Raw genomic sequence first — 22,118 nt, 5'->3', positions numbered from 1 at the left:
CTAATAAAGCACTTAGCTTGATATATGGCATGAAGAAAATTAATCCCAAAAAAGGCTTCTTCTTCTTCTTCTCCTTCTTCTTATTGCTATAAGATAAAATAAGAAGCAGAAAACTGAGATTATATTGTAGAGGTGAGCAGAAGAAGTTTTCTGTACACCAAGCTGAGGCATTTGTACTTTATGATGAAGGCAACTTAGAAACATTTTTGGTTGGAATCATGAGTGGGTTGATCAAACTTGTGAGATAGAAAGATCATTTTATTAGTTATTGGTAAGATGACATCATGAGCCATAAGCACTAGTGTGTCAGTCTCCATCCCCCACCCAGTAAATTCACACGCTGCTAAGATTCCTATTTAGAATAACAGAGGAAATGTTGAATTAGGAGGATGTTTGAATCAATAGTGGCAATAAGCACAGATCTTAGCCATATGCCAGAAAATCTGAGAAATCCCACTTAGAAATTAGAAGGAGGTTCAAATTGAAAGAAAGCAACATGGTGCCACTTCCAAACACCCTTTTTTGTTCCAAAAGCAGAGAACCCAGGTGGACACTGTGGCAATCATGTGTGATCCAGTGGCAGGTTTAATAAGAACCATAGTTTCTCAGTAGGGAGTAGCCTAAAAACATGAGTATCCTGTAAAGACCGTAATGTGATAGAACATTATCATGATTTATATTTGTGACGCAGTTACAGATACTACTCATATTACTCCACTTTGTTGCCTACATTCATAATTGAAGGGAATGCTCAACTTTTACTTTTGAGAGTCAATTGAATTGTAGAATTATTTCAGCAGTTTGTGCATACCTATTTTTTTTCACTCATTACCTATTTATTTTTCTTTCTATCATAGAAGTTACAGGATACTAAGGGGGAGTAGATGGGTTGTTTGATTATGATTTTATACAAAATGGACAGTAAAAATCTCTCTACTACATAGACATCTGAACAGAAACATAATGGAAATGACAGGGCCCGAAATAAAGATATCTGGAGAATATAATTCTAGTGAGAGGAACTGGGATGTGCCGAGGACCTGTGGCAAGACTATAACAGGTGTGTTTTAGTTAGGAATATCACAGATTCCAGACAGCCTAGAGCATGGTTTTCAAAGGGGACGTAGTGGAAGATAAAGGTAAGGGAAGTGCTGTGTGTGTGTGTGTGTGTGTTGTGTGTGCGTGTATGTTTGAGGTTGGTGATGATGGTGAATATTATATTTAGAGCCTCAATGGTCTTGGGGAAAAAAACCCACTATGAATAAAATTCTTAATTAATTGGGAAGATTGCAGCACTCTTTAAAATAGCCAAGACATGGAAGCAACCCAAAAGTCCATCTACAGATGAATGGATAAAGAAGATGCAGTACATACATATACAATGGGATACTACTCAGCCAAAAAAAATGAAAAATGCCATTTATAGCAACATGGATGGACCTAGAGATTATCATACTAAGTGAAGTAAGTTAGACAGAGAAAGACAAATATTATATATCACATATATGGAATCTAAAAAAAATAATACAAAAGAACTTATTTACAAAACAGAAACAGACTCACAGACATAGAAAACAAACTTATGGTTACCAAAGGGGAAAGGTGGGGGGGGAGGGATAAATTAGGAATTTGAGAGTAACATATACACACTACTATATATAAAGTAGATAAACAGCAAGGACCTACTGTATAGCAGAGGAAACTATACTCAATATTTTATAATAACCTATATGGGAACAGAATCTGAAAAAAATTATATATATATATATTTATATATATATAAATTTTAAAAAGTAAATTTGATACAGATGAGTACCATATTTGTTTTACATTTTAATTATTTTAACCGCTGTATGGAGCATAGACTATAGAAGAAGAGAAAAGGGAAAAACAAGGAGAAAGTTATGGGGACAATTCAGATGAGTGATGGTAGCTTAGGGCACAGTTATGGTGGAGTTTGCAGCTGGAAGGGTAAAGTTTCCATTTACTGAAGTGGGGAAAATCTAAAAGCAGAGTAGTGTCCCTAAAAACAAAAGTTAAATTTTGGAAAATTAATTTTATATGCTATTCAGATCCAACAAAGACTTTGGTCACTCAAAATTATTAGATTGTTCTAGGTGCACAGCATAACCTTCTAATAAAATAGGTGGAGGAGGTGAGGCTGCATTCACTACAATATTCCTTTTAAGGAATATGTTACAAAGAATAAATCGTCAAGCAAGAGTCTACCACAGATACAAATATTTGCTAGCAGATGATGAAAAAGTTATCAAAGAGTTTCAATTTAATGCTTTGTTTTGTTTTGTTTTTTTAGGTCTAACGCACCTCATATGAAATGTTTATTCAAGACAAATAGAAAAATATTCTAGATGCAAAATTCAGCAAGTTTTCTAGTCAATGTCAGGTGACTATTCTTTAATCAATTGTCAATAAACAAGTCATTTCAAAAACACAGACTCTATTATAATTTTCAAGAATGGGTAAGAGAACACATACTCTTTTCCATATATCTTGAGCACCACTAATTTCATCACAGAAAATAATATTTCTAAGACCCACGCTATTTCTAAAACTCCTCATTTACCCTAGATCACACACATCAATAAATTAACATCCATGCCGCAGAATGGACACAACTTATTAGTCACATAAGATATTGAATAGCAGAATTCTCCTAGAATGAGCTGCAAACCAGCAAAGACATGAAATATGACAGAACTTTAGCCAATAAACTAGGTTCAGAATTTCTAAGGTATATCTAACATGAATTGCAGAAGAATAATTTAGAGATGAGAGAAGAATCACATATAGAAGAAACACAAAGAGTATGTGGAGAATTTAGGTATTTCAAAGAGGAGATATGCAGATTATTTCTGCATAAATAAGAATAATTTTGGTATCTTTATTGGTTATTTTTTGCAAGTGTACTAATAAATGTTTATTTTTTTAATTGTGTCAAAGTTTTAAAATTTCTTTTTTTTTAAACTTTTTATTTTATATTGGTTCTTTAGAAGATAGTAGGTCAACGGCTTCAAATATATAAACAAAGTTTAGTTTGAACTTGGATTTCACCACACAAACTATTTAACATTCACAATCAAGAAATCAACATTAATACATTTTTTGGAATTCACTTACTCCAAATATTTAATACCCACAAACCTTTTCTCAAATTAAAAATGATAAAAAACAAAGCAGCAAAATTGACGATATTGGCAGATATGATTGTCAACCAAAATATGAAGCAAAATCACCTGGGAAATTTACAGTCAGTAGAAGATCCACATTAAAACTGTGGCTTCCCAGCAATCCCACTACTAGGCATATACCCTGAGAAAACCATAATTCCAAAAGAGACATGTACCAAAATGTTCATTGCAGCTCTATTCACAATAGCCCGGAGCTGGAAACAACCTAAGTGTCCATCATCGGATGAATGGATAAAGAAGATGTGGCACATATATACAATGGAATATTACTCAGCCATAAAAAGAAACGAAACTGAGCTATTTGTAATGAGGTGGATAGACCTAGAGTCTGTCATACAGAGTGAAGTAAGTCAGAAAGAGAAAGACAAATACTGTATGCTAACACATATATACGGAATTTAAAAAAAAAAAAAAAAAACTGTGGCTTATCCATACACCTACATTAACAACTTAGAATATTTAATGATGAAATCACTTGTTTTATAATAACAATACTATCTATAAAAAGTAGAATAAGCCTAAGAAGACTATTCAAGACCCACATACAAGAGATAAAAATGTACTGGGAAATAATAAAAGAGTCTTGAATAAGATATACATTCTGTTTCTGGAGTAAGAAAATCAATATTTCAAATATGTTAAATCTCCTATAAGTTCATCTGGAGGAAAAAAATATGGAAGAATAGCCAGAAAGCAGTAGGGGAGGAAGTAGAGGCTGGGAGAGGAATATTAGATATCAAGTTTCATTTTAAGCAATCATTATATAGTTTGGTTAAAAGTAGATGATTAAAAGTGCTTAAAAATTTATTTTTAAAATGTGTTATTTCAAATAAGAGAATATAAATTTAATTTGTAGGCCTAAATATTAACTGTGATTAGTGCTTCATTTGCAATAACGGACTAGAAAAAAAATTGAAATTTCTGTAAAGCATTAATGGGTTACTAAGTATTATTTCTACGTCCTTCATGATTCTTTTTCTTAGTTTCCAAATTATTTGCCATGAGCAGCAAAGCACTGACAAAAACAAATATTCATTGAGAATTTACTTGATTCTCTGTAATATGAGAAGCACTTTACATCCACACCATATATAATTCTCACAAAAATTCTATGAAGTAATTATTATCAATCTCCATTTATAGATGAGAATACAGTTTGAAAAGGTTAAATAACTTTCATCATTTACAGATAGTATCAAGTCTGGATTTGAACTCCACGTAAATTACTTTAAAAATTCTACTATACTTTTATAAGCAGATTAAAATTTTAAAACAGATGACACCAAATCTTTGTGGTAATACTGCAGAGGATGGTATGGTAGAATTTAGATTCTCTGTTAGGAAGATATTATAGTTTTCCAGGTGAGAAATAAAAGATTGAGCTAGGACTGTGGTAGCCAATATGAAGCTAAATTTAAGAGCTATTTAGGAGGTAGATAAATGGAACTGTTGTCATTGTAGGCATTGCTTATTTACTGTTGAACAGGAATCCCCTGACATTTCCACAATCACCAGAATAAAATAGAAATAACCTCACAGAATGATACACAAGTAAAACTTTGTGAACTTCAAGGACTTTTTAATGTCTTAGGGTGCAGTAGAACAAGTTCAGAAGATTTTTGTTTTGTGTTTGTGTATGGGGGAAGAGGAGGTTCCTTTTGAATTTCTGTACTTATATAATGTGGATTGATATTGGAATTTTTTTTCTTTTCTTTTGCTTGAGGGAAGGTATCAGGTGCTTGCTTGAATACCAATGCTGTTGGCAAGTAGCTGATTATTTTTTTCTGTCTCTGTTTCTCTCTCTCTGTCTCTCTTTTACACACACACACACACACACACACACACACAGGACATATCCTATTCCCATGGTATATAAAGTGTTTGGTTTTTTTTTACAGAATTTTTAATTTCTTAGGGCAAGTTCTTAAGACCCAGTTCTTAAGACAAATAGCCCAAGTGTCAAACAAAATTGGTGTTATTAGAAAATCAAAGATGTTTTATTTTAAAATTTTATTTAGAATATTCAATTTTAGAATCTAATGTACTGATATGCATTAGTCAACACCATAACTCTTGGCTTCACATCTGTCTTTTTTGGTAAAATACCTTCTTCTCTGGCAGATTCTAATCTTTGTGAGGGTAGATATTTTATCACACTGCTTTACCTTATTCCCCAGCATATAATATAATACTTAGCATATGGTTTGTGAGCATTAATTTGTAAAAATCTGTTAAATTTATGAGCATTGTGTTTTAGAGTTCACTAGAGTAATGAACTTTGTATTTTTGAAGAATAAGAGAATAGAGAGAAAAGAAAGTGAAAAGAAGATGGAAATAGAAGGAGAGAAGGAGAAAAGAAAGAAGGAAAAGGAACAAGGAAGGAGGTGGAGAAGAGAGATTCATAGGGAAAGAAAGAATGCAAGAGAAAGGGAAGAAATGGTGGCCATAGGGAAGAGGAGAGGAGAGGGAGCAAGAAATAAACAAGAGATAGGAGGACAGAAAGAATGGTGTGATGGGAGGGAGAATAAGGCCAAGAAACCAATGGTCAATTCAGTGACCTTATAGGTGACCAAGTATATAATTCAACTTTCAAAATAATGTAAATAAAATGTCTAATTTTACAAATTCATAAATGAAACAACAAAAAAAGAAAAACAAAGAAATAAAATATCTTACCCAAACTGTCTCAAAACTAGATATTGCCACAATGAAGCTTAGGCCATGTTTGCTTTTTAATCTTCCTTCCATTGGACTATGAAAGAGATGCTCCCGAGACATGACCACCTTCAGCTTGGAACACTATGCAAGGATTGAATCATTTTCTAAGCTCCCTCCTTCATTCAGAAAATAATAATGCCTACTCTGGGCCAACTTCTCTCTAGGTTAGGTGAGCAAAAATGGAAGTATGCTATAGTAAGTTTTTAATGCTATGTGTGAAGTTACATAGTATCATTTGAATGTAAACCATGATAAATTAAAGATGTATTCTCTTAATCCTAAAGTAACCGGTAGGCTACCAAAACAAAGATAGGAAATGGAAAACAAACGGCAAGATGAAAGACTAAAACCTAACTATATCAGTAATCACATAAAATGTTAATCTTTTAACCACTCCAATTAAAAAAACCTTGACCCAACTATATGCTACCTACAAGAATTGTGTTTTAAATATAAACACAAGATTTTAAAAAAGAATGTAAAAGTATAGACCATGCTAACACAAGTTCAAAACAAAGCTGGAGTGGCTATATTAACATCAGTAAAGTAGATTTCAGAGCAAAGAATGTTATTAGGGATAACAGGGTTTTTTCACAAGGATAAAGGAGTCAATTCATTAGGAGGGGCCCCAATTATAAATTTTTATTTACTTACCTAAAAACAGATATACAAAATATATGAAGCAAAAACTGAAAAAAATACAAAAAGAGACAAATCTATCATTACAGTCGGGAGATCCAGCACCCATTCTTAATTAATTAATAGGACAAGTAGATAAGATATGGAATATTTTAACACTATTGATCTATCAATACTTGAACTAATCATTTATAGAACACTCTACCCAATAATAGCCAAATGTATATTCTTTGTAAAGTGCAAATGGAACATTTATCAAGAACTGAATATTCAGGGACAAAAACAAGTGTCAATAAATTTTAAAGATTTTGAGCCAAACAAAGTATGTTATCTGATTACAATAGAATCAAATTAGAAAGCAATAACAGAAAGAACTCTGGAGAAATCCTGATGTATTGGAAACTAAATAACACCTGTGTAAATAACCTGATTAAAGAACCCATTAAAAGGAAAATTAGAAAGTATTATAAACTGAATAAAAAAGCACACCGTATAAGAATTTGTGGAGTGTCTCTGAAGCAATACTTAGGCAGAAATTTATAACACTAAATATTTATATTACAAAAGGAGAAAATTCTTGAATTATGATCTCACCTTAAGACACTAGATTAAAAAGAGCACATTAAACACAAAGTAAACAGAAGAAACAGAATAATAATGATTAAATCAGAAATGAATAGTGAAATAGAAAACACAAAATGGGAATTCCCAAATATCTATATGTCCTGTAATCTCCAAACTGGGAGATTATTTTTAAAAACGAAGGTGGATTCAGGGGCCTCAATATTCAGTATGAGGACTTCCTCTTAATTCCCCAAATTTATAATGGCACCAGTTTTACCTACAATGTTGGCGCCTTGGGTGTCTGAATCTAAGAACAGTCTTGTTTAATTTCTCTAGGAACTGCATTCCGGGTATCCTGTTGGGTAATGCTGCATATATAGATGTCTTTAAAAGACTTAAAAACAATTGTTTTCACATTCTGCCTCTTAGCCACTTTCTATGGTAGCTGTGCAACCAATTCCAGAAAAATTATGAGTTCTTCAAGTTGAACTGCTTAACTTCTCTTTGTTCTTTTTTTTTTTTTTTTTTTTTTTTTCTTTTTGCGGTATGTGGGCCTCTCACTGCTGTGGCCTCTCCCGCTGCGGAGCACAGGCTCTAGACGCGCAGGCCCAGCGGCCACGGCTCACGGGCCCGGCCGCTCCGCGGCATGTGGGATCCTCCCAGACCGGGGCACGAACCCGTATCCCCTGCATCGGCAGGCGGACTCTCAACCACTGCGCCACCAGGGAGGCCCCCTCTTTGTTCTTTTTTATTCCCTGCAGACTTGTAGGTTTTAAATTCCCTGATCTACAAATTACTTACCTCCTCTGTTTGATTGTTTTACATTTTTTCATGAAATATGAAACATATGATTCATTTCCTTACACTCATTAATTATTTGCATAGTTTTGAGGTGGTTTTCAATAGTCCTGATGATGCCACTTTGTAGAATTTTCCCAATTTCACCAGTTGAATTAAGTTAATATGTTCTTTAGTTTCATTTAATGCAGAACTCTTCAACAATTTTTCTTTGTCTTTCTTAACATAATTGTTTGTTTATTGTTTGCTTGTGGAACACTATAATAGCCAGTTGTTTTGTAGAATCTTAATTTGGGTTTTCTAATGTTTCTTCATGATTAGATTCATACTATTGTCCAAGAATACTACATAACGGAAGCTGTGTCCTTTTCGGTGTATCACAGTCCAAGGCACATGATGTCAATTTCATTGTTATTGATATAAACTTTGATCTCTTGATTGAGGTGGTGTCTGAGTTTCTCCAAATTTCATTTACACCTTGATGAGGAAATAATGTTAACTATGCAATTATTCTGTGTCCATAAAAATTTCACCCACTGGTTTTGCGTTTATTGATATTTGCCTCACTTAATTATTACAATGGTTGTAGTAACTTTTTACTTTACTAATTTTATCATTCCTTTGATACTTATTAATTGGCATTTTCTATATATGTATGTATCTATATATGTATGTATGTCATTGGGAAATCAGAGTCTAATATTACTCAGTGTCTTATGATCCATTATTGTCATTATTCATTTTAATGCTTTAAATTGTTACAAATTGGCCAGTGAAACTCCCACCTACTTGCTTTCTGTGTCTTTTGTTATGATCTTAAGATTATAACAAACGCTATGTTCATTTCCTTATTCTTCAGGCACAAGACGTTGTTCCAGGCTCATTTAAAACTCTCTCTGCCTCAGCCCTAGAATCAACCATTGCTCCAAGGAACACTGGGTTCATTAGTTCAGTGAGGTATGTAGAAACCAAGACCAGAATTTTTGTCCAGAAACAGCTAAAAATATATGTTCATATACATAGATGTATATGTGTATGAGCACATTAAGAGTGATGAGTTTCTACTGAAACCTCTAAATTTTTAATTCATTAGTCCATGGTTCTTCCTTGCCTTCCCCATCTGTCCATCTGCCTTTCTCTTCTCACACTGCCTAGAACCCCATCTTTTAACAACATCAAACATTTATTCATTTGCTAGTTCTATAATACTCACCAAAGTATAGGAATGCTGAACCAATACAACTGGAAAAAACAAAACTACTAATTAGATTTCAAGATTTATTTGTAGTTGTATTTATCTTTAGCCTGACAGTACATAATCAAATATTTGTCCTATGTTCAAAACCTACTTGGATAAGTATCTCTTTTTTTCTTCTGTGCCATTATTTTTTATTCACTTGAAATACGGGTAGATTCCTTTGATTCTGTTTGTTTTCAGAATATAAATTTTATGTCTGATAATTCTAATTCAAAATAAAACATTGGGATGATCATTACTTAACATATACTTTTAAATGATACTTTTATATACAGGTGTATCTATCTCATTATTTCAAAACATATTTATAAAAAGTTTATAGTTTAGATAACATTAACACAAATACAACAAAAATATTTAGTACAACTTTCTAAGATCAGTTTTCATAGTTCTCTGAGATGAATTAATCATACAATGATGCCTGTATAATTTTGATTAGTTTTGAAAAATCCCCTGGGGGGCAGACAGTGGACAAGGGTGCCAAAGAGTGGGCATTGGGGTGCCAGGCAGGCATGTACAGACTTTATATTGCTATATATAATGTACAGATGGACAGAGTCCTTCCCACTTCTTAACTCCCTGACCTTCCTTGACTTCCCCTTCCTTCTTCAGACCCCTTCTGCACCAGGCTAGGCACCCCAGTGGGGCACGCCCTGGCCCCTCTTTTGTCTTCTGTGAAGTTAGGACCTGTGCAATGCACAGACACTTTTGGAGAACTTGAGACAACAACGTCCCCTCCTCGCCTCAGCCCTGAGCTGGCCCCTAACTCCCAGAACCTTGTCTTGCCCACCCATCCTCTGTGGTCCCCATCTATCCTCCTGGGCCTTTTTCAAGTGCTTTGGCTGCAACTTTCATACTCAGCTCTTAGTCTAAAAAAATAAACTAGAGATAAAAAAACTTTTTAAGTGACTTTTTTTTGTTAGAGTGATTTGGATCCCCCTTATCTACCTAGATTTTTTGAAATTTTATCTTGAAGATAGAGCCTTAATTTGATAATCTGTTACTCTTTGATCTTAGCACAGGTTTCAGGAAAAAAGAAGTTTTTATATATACAAAATTGATTGTTTTGCAATATTTTGATGTGTAAATTAAGATAAAGTGCTTCCTTATAGCTGAATAAGAACAGATGCACATAATGAATATAACAAAAACAGAAGCAGATGGTATACCACATGTATAACATCTTAATTCATCCCTTTTTGTGTAATACAATTACCACAGGAAGTATACTATAGTTAACTGATTTTCTTAGAATCTGCCGGTTCCCTAAAGAAACAAGATGGCTTTTTAAAAGTTCTATATGCATATATACATACACAGTGTTTTGCTGTTATTGTTGTTGGGATGTATTAACTTTCCCAGTTAAAAATTTTAAAAAACACATATTCATATTATATTTTTCGAATTTCCACGAGGCAATGTACTTACTGATCTTCCACTAATCAATGCAAGTGTGAAATAAAGTAAGCTTCATGGGGAAATATTTTTCTGTTGCAAGCAGAAAAGGAGATATATATATCTCCTTATCATTCCAAAAGGAATATATGTAAATCACTTCGCTTTTCTATGATCTACTTTCATGAACACCTTTTAAACATATTCATTTTAGAACTTATTCCATGTCAAGAGTACTTTGTTGCATACCGTTGAAGAGCAAATTTCAATGAAGAAAAAGTTAAAGAAGGAATTAAAGCAATTATATAAAAATCAAAGATGTCTGAAATCCTCTCAGGCTACTGAAGATCAAGATTAGGAGATTTAGTCTTGGATTGTCCAGATTGATAAAATTGACTAAATAATTCCTTATTTCTCCATTTGAATATTATTCTGTGATTACAGACTTAAATCAATGTTCATGACAGGTCTGGACAATTGGGGTTACCATATCCTCTTTCCTTCTGTACACATCTTGTCCAGATCTTCAAGTGCTTTTCAATTTCTCTTGGTCCAAATTATAAATAGATGGATAATTTTGTAATACAGTCTAATAACAACATTGCCTATACAATATAAAGTATAATGCAACCTTGGCAACACCTATATTAATTTCAACTTTTCATCTAGTTCATTGTCACATTGACTAACTTATAGTCCCAATATTTAAACCATTAAGCAAAACTTATATTTATAAAATTAACCTGCTGGTGTTTAAACTTAAAGCATGCAGATATGTTAAGTGGTCTCATGATTATAGAATCTCATTGTGATAAATGTGAAAATATGCTCATTGAACCTACTGTATATATCTCTTTGTAGGTCTATGTATATAATTTCAGAATTCTTTTTACTGTAAGTGGATAAGTCTATGTAATGTAATATATATGTAGATGAACACATAAGAAATAAAAGTAGATGAACATATCAGTAGGTGAATATATAAGAAAATATCTTTTAGTACAAAGTAGCTATTACAATCCATTTTCCTGAAAATATTTTGGATTGGGTTCTTAAAAGAAAAAAAAATTGAGTAGTAAGAGATACTGTTTTAGACTGATAGACATACAAAGTGATTCCAATTATAAAATTATATATTTTTGAGGCAAGGCTATATCTAACCAACATAAAATCCAATCTTGGGAATTTTTTTTATGTTGTTAGACTTATTACTTAGGAAATATATTGAGTTTTTTTGTCATTTTAGTTAGAGTTTACCACAAGAATGCAAATTATGATAAGCACTGAGGCAGAAGGCTAATGAGCCAGACTAAAAAGCAATCAAACTAATAATTAAATTATCTGCCTAATATTATCTCTTTCAGTATGAGTATTTCTTTAAATGTTCAATGCATAATGTTAACAGCTTTGCTACTACAGTGACTGCAATTACAGATAAGGTATGCAAACATATTTGTACTTTAGTAAGGTCTTTAACGAGAAAATAATGTTGTGCTAATATCATTTTATTTAAGAATATGGGGTGTCATTAATTTGGTATTCATTTTAAGGTATAAAAGTAATTAATTAATCATGACGACTGGGTATGTGAAACAATTATAGAGTCATCCAGCAAGCCAGTCTTTTTCATGTTTGTATAATGCTTTCCTAAATTAAAATATAATGGGATTTGGAACATAACTGAGATAACACAAGGCAAGTCACACACACCCAACTAAAGAAACAAGACCACTGGTGGATAAAGAATTTTCAGTTTAGAAAATTACAGGATATAATAATGTTTACAGAAGCATATGCCTCATATGCCTTCTGTACTCATGGCAGAGTTGGAGATTAAGCCGCATCAAATGGATTTCTCTGAGATATAAAAAATATATTTGAATAAATGATTTAACCATACAAATTCATATCAAATTATATTTTGTTTAGTGAATTAAATAGAACCTGAGATTATGCTGGTCTTCTGATATATATTGTCTAATTAAATGAGGGAATTCAGTCAACACTGGGAGTGCAAATAAGCATAATAGTGGGAAAGAAAATAATGATATTCATTTACTCATCAAATATTTATTGGGCCCTGCAAGGTGCAAGGTACCGAGCTCCATACTACGTACATTACGGTTAGATTCAGAGGTAAATAAACTGAAACCTGTCATTGGGAAAAAAAATTTATGACTGACAAAAATGAGGAACATGTGAAGTCCTGTGGGAAAACAGAGGAGATATGTATAATTAGGGATTGAAAAGGGTGAAGTGAAGTCAGAGGGAAAGCAAGCAGGAAAACCTGTATTAATGAGAGAGCATTTTTCTGCATCTTTGAGAATAAGAGACATGGTATATATAAGTGAAGATAAAGGAGAAATGGGAACACATACCCCCCAAATAAAAAATATGGAAGTTAAGCTACAGAGGTAAAAAAGCATAAAGTTTATAAAATAAAGGAATGTGTGTTGCATATTTTCTATTATTATTGATTAAAGTTTGTTTTTTAAAGTGTAGAACTTTTCAAAAACTCAAAACCATTAATTGGAATTAAAATTGTGAAGGTGACTAAAAGCTTTAATTAAATTTCTGTTTTGGACATATACTATTTATTTCCACCAAAAATCCATTCACCCTTCTTCTGGTTAAACAATACACAAGCTGGGGCTTCATGAGCATGTGGCCCTTGAGAGTGTACCTTGGCTGTGTTAGGCAACCATAGAATATAGTTATAAAAATGTCCATTTATCCATTTTTTGTGTCAAATATTGTATGTAAAATTTTATAGGCAAAAAGTGATATTCAAATTTTCTCTCTACCTTTCTTTATCTATAAAAAGATGCTTGCTATGATTTCAATCTTCTTAAATTTATTGAGACTTGTTTTGTGTCCCAACATATGGTCTATTTTTGAGAATGTTCCAGGTGCACTTGAGAAGAATGTGTATTCTGCTTTATTTTGATGGAGTGTTCTCTGTAAATCTATCAAATTCATCTGGTCTAATGTTTCATTTAAAGCCATGGTTTTCTTGTTGACTTTTGTCTGGATGATCCATCCATTGATATAAGTGTATTGTTAAAGTTCTCTACTATTAGCATGTTGTTGTCAATTTCTCCCTTTAAGTCTGTTACTAATTGATCTACATATTTTGCTGATCCTATGTTAGATGCACATATATTAATAACTGTTATGTCTTCTTAATGAATTGTCCACTTTATCATTATATACTGCCCATCTTTGTCTTGTTACCTTTTTTGGTGTGAAGTCCATTTTGTCTGTCATGAATGTGGCTATACCTGCCTTCTTTTGGCTGGCATTTACTTGGAGTATCATTTTCTATTCCTTCACTTTGAGCCTGTGTTTTTCTTTAGAGGTGAAGTGAGTCTCTTGGAGGCAGCATATAGTTGGGTCTTGTTTTTTAATCCATCCAATCACTTTGTTTTTTAATCCATCCAGTCACTCAGTGTCTTCTGATTGATTAATTCAATCCATTTACAAGTAAGGTGGTAATTGGTAAATGAGGAATTAGTACTGCTATTTTATCTTTGGTTTTCTGGTTGCTCTATATCTGCATTGTTTCTTTTTCCTTGTGTTTCTATCTGAATTTTGGCATGGTGGTTTTCTTTGATGTTTTTCTCAGTTTCCTCTTTTTTATGTTTCATATCTCTTCTCTATACTTTTGTTTTGTGTTTACCATTAGGTACGTATAAAACATTTCATAAATATAATACTATTTTTTCTTCTCAAAGCATCTTATCTTCATTTGACTATACAAATTTGTTTTTTTTTCCTCTTCCTATTTTGTGTTTTGGTGTTTCAAATTATTCTTTTTTATGTTGTGAATTTGTTACCAAATTGAAGTAGCTATTGTTATTTTTACTGCTCTTTTCCCCCTTTTAACCTTTATATTATAATAAAGTGTTTAAAAACCTAGTCTGATATACAGTTGGAGTTTTCTGATTTTGTCAGTCTACCTATCATCTTACTCAAAGTTTTGTGTACTTTTGCCTTTTTGTTTCTGGTGGAAGAGCTCCTTTCAACATTTCTTATAAGTCAGGTCTAGTGGTGATGAACTCCCTCAGCTTTTCTTTGTCTGGGAAAGCCTTTATTTCTCATTCATCTCTGAGTGTTAACTTTGCTAAACAGAGTATTCTTGGCTGACAGTTTTTATCTTTCAGTATTTTGAGAATGTCACTTTACTCTCTCCTGGCCTGTAGAGTTTCTGCTGAGGAATCTGCTGATAGTTTAACTGGAGTTCCTTTGTAGGTTACCATCCTTTTTGTAATCTGGCTGCCTTTGAGATTCTTTTTTTGTCATTGACTTTTTTTTTTTTTTTTTTTTTGCGGTACGCGGGCCTCTCACTGTTGTGGCCTCTCCCGTTGCCGAGCACAGGCTCTGGATGTGCAGGCTCAGCGGCCATGGCTCACGGGCCCAGTCACTCCGCAGCATGTGGGATCCTCCCGGACCGGGGCATGAACCCGTGTCCCCCGCATTGGCAGGTGGACTCTCAACCACTGCACCACCAGGGAAGCCCTGGCACTGACTTTTGACAGTTTTAATACAATATGTCTTGGAGAAGGTCCTTTTGTATTGAAGTAATTTGGTGTTCTCTCTTAGCTTCATAGACTTGTATATCCAGTTCCTTTCTCAGGTTTGGGAAGTTTGCAGCTATTGTTTCTTTAAATAAACTCTCTGCTCCCTCCTCCCTCTCTTCTCCTTCTGGGATACCTGCTAGTCTAATGTTGCCCTTACTAAACAAATTGGATTGTTCTCTTATAAGTTCCTCATTTTTAAAAAATCTTAATTCTCTCTCTTCTTTCTGTATTATCTAGATTTCTATCTTCATGTTCAAAAATTCTCTCTTCCATATCATCTGCTCTATTTCCAATGCTTTCTAATGCATTCTTCATCACATTAATTGAGTTCTTTAGTTCCAGAACTTCTGTTTAGTTCTTTTTTAGAGTTTCAATCCTTTGGTAAAGTATTCCTTCTATTCATTAACTTTATTCTTGAGCTTATTGAACTGCCTTTCTGAGTTTTCTTATAGTTTGTTGAGTTTCTTTATGACCAATATTTTGAATTCTCTATTAGTTAGATTGTACTAGTCTATGCTTTAAGTTTGGTTTCTGGAGAATTGTTATTATCTTTTTATGTTACAGTGTTACTGTGGTTATTCATGGTGCTTGATGAGTTGTTCCTCTGCCAGCACATTTGAAGTAGTGCACACATTTCTTCTTTAGGTAAAGCTTTTATTATTTTTTTTTCCCCCTTGAGTCTCAAGATTGAACAGGTTAGAAATTAGAGGCCATTCTTCTGCTTTCGAGTAGGTGGCGATATATCACAAGTTTTTGTTTCTCTTAACTGAACTGCCTCTGATTGTATTTGAGAATTGGTACTTTCCACCCTCCACCACCTCTGTCAGACGTGTAGCCTGGTGCACTAGTTGTTGCTTCTTGTGCCTCTAGGGTCATTGGTGCCTTGCTGCTGCTCTTTTCACTGGTGTTGCTGCCTGGAGTACCAGGATGGTGAGTACTTACTTCCATTGTGTCCATGGTCTCCTGAGTCTCAGGCTCACTTGCCATGGGAGGAGGGAGAGAATGGGGTGCTAACTGGGGTCATAGGTGTTTCTGCCATATCTGGAATTGTCAGGTTCATGTGCGTCTCCGCTGTGGGTGTGGGGCCAGAGTCATGGACGCCTCTATGACAGGAGATGGAGGAATCATGGGCTGCTGCCCTGTTCACTCTGGCTGTGAGTGCTGAGAGGCCAGAGTTGTGTATGCTGCCTTCCATGAAGCTAAAAGATTCTCTGAGGCTCAGGCCTCAGAGTGCAGTGCAGGGGCTGGGGGTCCAAGATCACAGGCACCACCTCTGCTGTTCTCATGATTCTGACTCCTCTATGTGTTCTGGTCCACCCACCTTTAGACAGGCAGATGTGTGTAATTCTCCAGTACCCTGGTGTGTTGGGCAGAAGCACCTTTGTTCAGTTATGGATGATTTACTGGCTGTAGATTGAGGGGGAAAGACAAAGGGAGCATCTCAATGCTGACATCACTCCTCTACAGTTGACTTTATCCATGGTGATCTATTTCTGGGTTCTCTTCTGTTCCATTTATCTATTTGTCTGTTCTTTCACCAGTTCCATGCTGTCTTTATTGCTGTAGCTTCATAGTAAGTCTTAAATCAAGTAGGGTTGGTTAGTCCTCCAATTCTGTTCTTCTCCTTCAGTACTGGGTTGACTATCCTGGGTCTTTTGCTTTTCATATAAACTGTAGAATCAGTTTGTTGATATCCACAAAATAACTGGGAGTTTGATTGACATTGCACTGAGAAACAAGTTTTTCATATTAGTGTAGTCAAATTATCAGTCTTTTAAAATGATTTTACTTTTGTGTTCTACTTAAGGAATGCTTCTCTATCCTAAGCCCATAATAATATTTTCTTAAACACAAAGTATTTTAATGTTAGCTTTTTAAGTAATTTATCTTTTATAATTTTCTGTTGATATGTGCATGATTTGAGGTGGGAATCGCCTTTTCATTTCTTTTCCCTGGTAGGTAAATCAATCACCCTATCACTGTTTGTTGATTAGATCATCATTCTCAGTGATATGCCATTCTACTACATCATAAATCAAGGTTTTATGTATGTTTCTATCTACTTTTTTTTCTCCTCTATTCCACTGTCTTAATTATGAATTCCTATATCAAACTGTATTATTTTGTAGTCTTACAGTTAATCATAACATCTGTTAGGCAAATTTCTGCATATTGATCATTTTCAGAAGCATATTTTGGCTTTTTGTACTTCCCTATATATTTCAAGTTCCATGAAGAGTTGTTTTGGAATTTTTTTGAAATGTATGTGTTAGCAGATCAATTTGGAAGGAATAGTTATCTTTTTAAAATATTGAGTTTTCTAATGCATCAATATTATATCTACATTTGTTTAATGTTTTTAGTGAATTTATATTTCCCTCCCAAAATAACTTATTCATTGTTTATAAAACTCATTCCTACATATCTTGAATTATTTTGTGTCTATTGTAAATTTTAAATATTTGTAAAACAATTTTATAAGCATTTGTTTAGATAAGGTATTGCTGGTGTGTAGAAATTCAGTGAATTTGTGCAGTGATCCTATGCCCATTAACCATGCTGAACTCTCCTATTAATTTTAATAATTTATAAATTATTTTCTGTTATGTATATGGACAACCTTATTTCACAAGAAAAGGCATGCAAGAATTACTATGTTTTCCATATTTTAAAACTAATCATAAACCCAGTTTCTAGTTCCTATCCTAAACAGCTAGTAGGAAAATATATCTCAGCCATTCCTGTAGTTCACGTATCCTTCCTCTACCTGCTCAAAGTCTGGGAAGTTTATATGCTTTACAAAAAAGAAAAGAATCCAAGTCCCTTATCCATCATAAACACCACCTCTATTGTCCCAGCCCACATTAATCTTTGAAATCTTCTCTTCAGGCTACCAACTGTAATTGGGAAGCTGCTAAGCCTAAAAATTCTGGCACTAGATTCTATAGAGATATCCTATGTAGCCTTTCTCTGTGAGCACTTGTTCCCTTCTCACCATGCTTCAGAGAACCATGTAAATGCATCCAACATTCTTGGACACTTTCCATATCTGTTGAAATCCACAATTCCTCCTCTTTGCTGTCCTCAGGCCCAATATTTTCTGCCCCGTACAGTATCCCCACCTCTGCACATCATTATAACATAATCTCTTTAATGGATTTCAGTCTTATGGGAGAATTTTAAAAATCTGCTGATTTCAAGTAACTTCTGGTTTTATTTTGGTTTTTATTGTTTGTTTGTTTGTTTTGCCTAGGGAGAAGGGTGTCATGGTGGAGAAGGGACCGGAGAGTAGACTTAATTCTTGTAAATCAGATGGGTTTGTTAGAGCATAAATTTGTATCTTAAACTGTGTGACCACACTTGTAATAAGGATTTGTGGGTGAGGGTGCAGGGAGATTAAGATATAAATTACTCGTATCTCCCAGTTGCCCAGATCTATGCTCAAGTTCGCACATGCATGTATCTCTGCTGTATTAATTTTCTATTGCTGCTATAACAAATTACTGGAGACTTAGTGGTTTAAAGTTTGTTACCTTATAATTCTAGATGTCAGAAGCCCAAAATCAGTCTCACTGGGCTAAAGCCAAGGTGTTGACAGAGCTGGTCCCTTTTGGATTCCTTGACTCATGGCTCTTTCTCCACATTACACCAACCTTTTTCTTCTGTTGTCACATCTCTTACTACTCACTCTGATTTCCTGCCTCCCTTTTCATGCTTCATAGGAATTTCAATTAGAAAAAATTTAAGTTTAACTTTTTCTCATGAATTCTCCTTCTGTATATCCCAGTTGGTGAAAGCAACTCCTCAACTACTTGCCTGATCATCATCCTATAATCTCTTCCCCACATCCAATAATTTTCTAAATCAGTTGTTATTTTCTATAAATAAAAAATTGCTCAATTCACCCATTTTAATTATAATTGAATTTTTAAATTTTTGTCTCATCTCTTACTCATTTATCATAACTTTTTGCAGTTTTCCTGCCATCAGATTCACCTTCTCCAAATCATCTAACCCCACAGTAATCAGAGTGATTTTTCTAAAACATAATCTGATCATGCCACCTTTCTTCCCAATAGAAAATCTTAAGATTTGAAGTTGAATTGTGCAATAGCTTCCTGTTGTTTATAGGATAAAAGTTAAATGCCTGAAATTGGTTGGCACAGCCTTGTCTAGACTGCATAGATTGTGATATTACTTCCTAGAATGATGGTGTGATAAAACTTCAGATTCCCCACTGGACTGAATGTCCACAATACAGACACCAAGGCTCCTTTTGTTTCCTATTGAATTTCCAGTGACTGGCACAATAGATGACAAATACATCCTCAATTTGTTGCATAAAGGATTGATGGGCTTTTAAAATTTGGTCTTTCTCTTTTAAGATTTTCCTTTTCCATTTACACACACGCACACACACACACACACACACACATCCACAAATAATATTGTGCTGAATTGTTGTTTTGCATCAAATTTGCCATTGTTTTTCTGGTTCCTTGATTCTTTTCTTCCTTTACTCAGTGGGGGTTTCTAGTAACTTTAGTCTGAAGTGTCACTTTCTAATTAAAAATAAAATAAAAATGAATATGAAAAAATGTGCATCCATAAAAACAATTCTGTGCATCTGAAGGCAACCTCCTGTCTTGTTGAATGAATGAACAATTATATATGAATCTAAAAATACTAAATTAAATGTTTCTAGTTCACTCTTTGTTTGTGTAATACTTAAGAATGCACAATCAATGGGCTCAGTTTACAGATAATTAAGTGTAGGCTTCAACACTTGTATTCAATTTACATTGCAGCCATAAAAAATTACCACAAACTTATTGGCTTCAAATAACACAAATTTATTATTTCAGAATTCTGTAAGTCAGACTTTTAGGTTGGTATAATTGGTTTCTCTGTTCTTGATTTCATGAAGCCAAATTCAAGGGATCAGCTGGCTGTACTCCTATCAGAAGATGCTGAAGAGAATCTGTTCCTTAGTTCATTCAGGTTGTTAACTAGATTGTTGTTGACCTTGAAGTTATGGGACTGAGGTTTCCATTTCCAGCTGATGTTTGCTTCAGAAGGCTGCCTGCTTTTCTTCTCATACCTTCGATGTGGGGCCCTTCACCACCTGTGGTTTCTCCTTTTATATCATCTCTCCTGACTTCTGCAGTTGCATCTGAGCTGACTCTTCTGCCTTCCTGTCCTGCTTTTTAAAGGCACTCGTGATTTCAAAAGGTTCATCTAGATTATCCAGAATAATCTCCCTATTGTATTGTCAGCTGACTAATAACCTTAATTGTATCAGGAAAGTTACTTCCCAAAGATACCTAGATTAGTGTTTAATTGAAAAACAAAGGCAAAGCAATCTTGTAGAGAGAGGAATATCTCTAGAATTCTGCACTGAAGAGGGAGAAAGAAACTCAAACCTCTTATTATAGAGTAGCATTAAGAAGTCTTTGAAACTTTCAGGAGACTGTCTATAAAAGTGAGACAGGAACTAGAGACTCTAGAAAGAAAACAATGAGAGTTTTGTTAGACATTAGGGACTTTTAAAATTTCTTTCTATATTTCTTATAAATTAAGCTAGTTTATTTTTACTTCTCTCCTTTACCTCCTCTCAGAAATTAATAGTAAACTGGTTTAAACTAGAATTGTCTCTGTGTTATCTTTACAAACTCATAAAAAATAGAAAAGCTGAAGACACAGCATTCTAGTCTGCTGAAGGCTTGAGCAAAACAGGAAACCAGATGGGAGCAGTATGTGTTTGGGGCTAGGGAGAAAAGAAGGCAGCAGATTGTGGGCCTGAGGCCTGCAGGGACAAAGGGAAAGCTTAACTGGCAGCCTAGCCATGAAAAAGATATTCAGTATTAGGGGTAACATTTTGTTTTTAAGATTTAATTCCATCAAACCAAAAATGTTAAGTTTTTATAGTGGTTATTTGATATTTTTGATAGTCTGGTTTGTGTCCTCACAAGTTCACTGTAGACATGATCGGCAGGCATAGGATGTGCTTGCTGTCATTATTCTGATGCTACGATGGGAATATCTCTTTCATAACATTAATGGAAAACATGGCAGTGCCCATGCCTTTGTCTATTTACCTGTCTAGCCTGAGAGCCTCTTTGGAAAAAGGATTTTATCATATATACTCTTATAATTTTTAATATTTTGTGTTATTAGCACATTCTACCACATGCTCAAAAGTCATTTATTGCATGGATAAACAAATGAGCATATTCTGTATGTTTATGCACCAATACCCATATCATACCTTAATTGATTCAGCAGACATTAAAAGTGTGATCTAAAAATGATCTATATTAATGTTAAATCTGTCACTGTAGTATGAAGCTATTCCAAATGATGTGAGAAAAACTCATATATTGAAGCTCTTCTCATTTTGTTGGTGTTTCTACTGATAAAGTATTACATACGGATGAACTACATAACATTTCTGAATCTCTATGGGTATGCAAAATGTATATACTCATAGACATCTCACTTATTATTTTGAGATTTAAACGTGAAACATATGTAAAAGTTACTATCCTATCAACTCCCTAATTGTAGGTGCAAATAATTATCATTCTCCTTTCTTGATTGAAAAGTTATTATCCAGCATCTCTCTCATCTCAAAGAAATAAAAATTGTGAATGAACGTGATGGAGTGATATGGTAGAACATTCCTGCCAACACCTATCATGCTAGATCAGCTTTACTGATGCTTAAAATTTGGCTTAGGAATACTTTTATTCATGTTTTATATTGGTTTCAAGGGACCATAAAAGAAAAAATGTATCACAAATATTTAGCATAGAAAACCATAAGTTTCCTCTAAAGAATTTTATTCATTTGTGGTTAACATTATTAGCTGCTCTCTCTCCTTTCTTGTCAACAAAACCACTACCTTGTTTAAGGCCACCAAGTGCCTGGTCACAGGGATATATCCTGATTAATCTT

The sequence above is a fragment of the Mesoplodon bidens genome (genome assembly GCF_964165515.1).
Source record: "Mesoplodon bidens genome assembly, chromosome: 17".
In the NCBI taxonomy this organism is placed as follows: Eukaryota; Metazoa; Chordata; class Mammalia; order Artiodactyla; family Ziphiidae; genus Mesoplodon; species Mesoplodon bidens.
This window is presented reverse-complemented; position numbering follows the sequence as displayed.